Source organism: Schistocerca nitens, chromosome 4, assembly GCF_023898315.1.
Source record: "Schistocerca nitens isolate TAMUIC-IGC-003100 chromosome 4, iqSchNite1.1, whole genome shotgun sequence".
Lineage (NCBI taxonomy): Eukaryota > Metazoa > Arthropoda > Insecta > Orthoptera > Acrididae > Schistocerca > Schistocerca nitens.
In genome coordinates this window covers 122,297,992-122,301,528 of record NC_064617.1, presented here as the reverse complement: position 1 = coordinate 122,301,528, position 3,537 = coordinate 122,297,992, and positions in this window count along the sequence as shown.

Below are 3,537 nucleotides of genomic sequence, written 5' to 3'. Positions count from 1 at the left end.
ATTAGATGCCTTGTATCCTTTAATAAATAGAAGGTCTTCTCTAAACAGGAAAAACAGTCTGCTACTTTATAAACAAGTAACACGAGCAGTCATGTTGTGTACCTGCCCCATACGGGAACATACCGCATCTACACATCTCCACTAACTTCAGTTTGTTCAACACAGGGCATTGCGTATCATATTTAGTGTTCCGTGGTTCGTTAGGAATACCCCGATTCGCAATGACTTACAAATTAAAAACTGTTCCAAAGGAGATCCGATCAATATCGGAAAGATTTTACGCCAAACTTCTGTCCTCAACCAACACAGTAATTCGTGAGTTATCCACGCATGATCTCAATGGCCAGCACAAATATAAACGTTCTAATCTGTTGCTGTTTCCGTGTCTGTAATCCAACTGAGGCTGACATCCGACATGTAATGTCCTAAACATTGTTCTCGCGTATTTATGTGCATGCAGGTCATACATCATTGTAAATAATATTTTATAATATTGTAAACTACAACGTTATAATTGTAATATTGTACACTGTAAATTACGTTGTGCTCTTTTATTTCACAACGTATGTTCTCCAGTAGTTATGTATAAAGCTATTTGTAAATCTTCCGTAATTTACAGTCACTAATGACCTAGTCCTTGTAACGCAAAACCTGTATGCAAGTTCTACACTCGTTTATATTTTGTCACGTTATCAGGCTTTTATTGGCTCCATGGCAAATGTTTTGCCCATTACTGATATGTTGCGCTAGATATACTGAACGTTATGTAGTTGAGTGTAAGGACCGTAGGGTACAAACACTACACAATAATAAGAAATTTAAAAAATCCACACTTAGAACGACACACTGAACACGTACTGCCTATTACCGGTACATCAAAGCAAGCAGAAAGTTCACGTGCGTCCTATCTACACTCCTGGAAATTGAAATAAGAACACCGTGAATTCATTGTCCCAGGAAGGGGAAACTTTATTGACATATTCCTGGGGTCAGATACATCACATGATCACACTGACAGAACCACAGGCACATAGACACAGGCAACAGAGCATGCACAATGTCGGCACTAGTACAGTGTATATCCACCTTTCGCAGCAATGCAGGCTGCTATTCTCCCATGGAGACGATCGTAGAGATGCTGGATGTAGTCCTGTGGATCGGCTTGCCATGCCATTTCCACCTGGCGCCTCAGTTGGACCAGCGTTTGTGCTGGACGTGCAGACCGCGTGAGACGACGCTTCATCCAGTCCCAAACATGCTCAATGGGGGACAGATCCGGAGATCTTGATGGCCAGGGTAGTTGACTTACACCTTCTAGAGCACGTTGGGTGGCACGGGATACATGCGGACGTGCATTGTCCTGTTGGAACAGCAAGTTCCCTTGCCAGTCTAGGAATGGTAGAACGATGGGTTCGATGACGGTTTGGATGTACCGTGCACTATTCAGTGTCCCCTCGACGATCACCAGTGGTGTACGGCCAGTGTAGGAGATCGCTCCCCACACCATGATGCCGGGTGTTGGCCCTGTGTGCCTCGGTCGTATGCAGTCCTGATTGTGGCGCTCACCTGCACGGCGCCAAACACGTATACGACCATCATTGGCACCAAGGCAGAAGCGACTCTCATCGCTGAAGACGACACGTCTCCATTCGTCCCTCCATTCACGCCTGTCGCGACACCACTGGAGGCGGGCTGCACGATGTTGGGGCGTGAGCAGAAGACGGCCTAACGGTGTGCGGGACCGTAGCCCAGCTTCATGGAGACGGTTGCGAATGGTCCTCGCCGATACCCCAGGAGCAACAGTGTCCCTAATTTGCTGGGAAGTGGCGGTGCGGTCCCCTACGGCACTGCGTAGGATCCTACGGTCTTGGCGTGCATCCGTGCGTCGCTGCGGTCCGGTCCCAGGTCGACGGGCACGTGCACCTTCCGCCGACCACTGGCGACAACATCGATGTACTGTGGAGACCTCACGCCCCACGTGTTGAGCAATTCGGCGGTACGTCCACCCGGCCTCCCGCATGCCCACTATACGCCCTCGCTCAAAGTCCGTCAACTGCACATACGGTTCACGTCCACGCTGTCGCGGCATGCTACCAGTGTTAAAGACTGCGATGGAGCTCCGTATGCCACGGCAAACTGGCTGACACTGACGGCGGCGGTGCACAAACGCTGCGCAACTAGCGCCATTCGACGGCCAACACCGCGGTTCCTGGTGTGTCCGCTGTGCCGTGCGTGTGATCATTGCTTGTACAGCCCTCTCGCAGTGTCCGGAGCAAGTATGGTGGGTCTGACACACCGGTGTCAATGTGTTCTTTTTTCCATTTCCAGGAGTGTATTAAAGAAAACCGTATCACAATCCCTACAGCAGTTACTGGAACTAGCTGCAACATAAAGATAGAACCGCAACAGTTACTTCAATTTGTATATGTACAGAGGAAGAAGATATAATAGAAAAAGAAAGATAGAAGAAGACAGGTAAAACACAGATAGATAGATCAGACATTTCTCCAAGATTCTGGCGCACAGTAACAATGATATTTTTCCCTTTCCATTTTTTAAAGGGCAATGTTATAGAAAGCAATGATGTACATTACAGCAAGAAGAACGTCTGATACAGTTATAAAGACAAAGTACAGTATCACTTGTCTTCCTATCTTTCCCACTCTCGCTCTTACTCGCACTAGATTTAGTTTGGTGCAGGGCACAGTTGGCAGATGCCATACACACTTCGCAAGTCACTGAATGGTGCACGGTGTACCACCACTAGTCATTTCCTTTCCCGTTCCACTCGCAAATACAGAGAGGGAAAAATGACTATAAGAATTCGTACGACCCCTAATTTCTCTCATCTTATCCTCCTGGTCCCTATGTGAATTGTACGTTGGCGACGGTAGAATAGTTCTGCACTCGGCCTCAAATGCCGGTTCTCTAAATATCATCAATAGTGTCTCCACGAAAATAATTTCGTCCGATTTGAGTTCACGAAGAATCTCCTTAATACTTTCGTGTTGATCGAACCTACTGGTAACTAATCTAGCTGCACGCCTCTGAATTGCTTTGATGTCTTCCTTTCGTCCAACCTCATGTCTATCCCAAACACTCGACCAGCACTGAAGAATGGGTCGCAGCGGCATTCTAAATGCTGTCTCTTTTAAAGATTAGCTGCGCTTTCCCAAAATTCTCCCAATAAAACGAAGTCGGCCATTCGCTTTCTCCATCACCAGCCTGAGTGCTCACTCTATTTCATATCGCTCTGCAACACTGCAACCACCTATTTAATCGGCGTGGCTGTATCAAGCAGCAAGCTATTAATGCTGTATTTCAGCGTCACGGGTGGTTTTTCCTACTCATCCGCAATATTTTACATTTTTTTCTACATTTAGAGCAAGCTACTATTCATCACACCAACTAGAAATTTTGTCTAAGCCGTCTTGTATCTCCCGGCAGTTACCCAATGACGTCACCTTCCGTACGTCACAGCGTCACCAGTGGACGGCCGCTGATTGTTTCTCACCCTGCCCGTCGGGTTGTTTATGT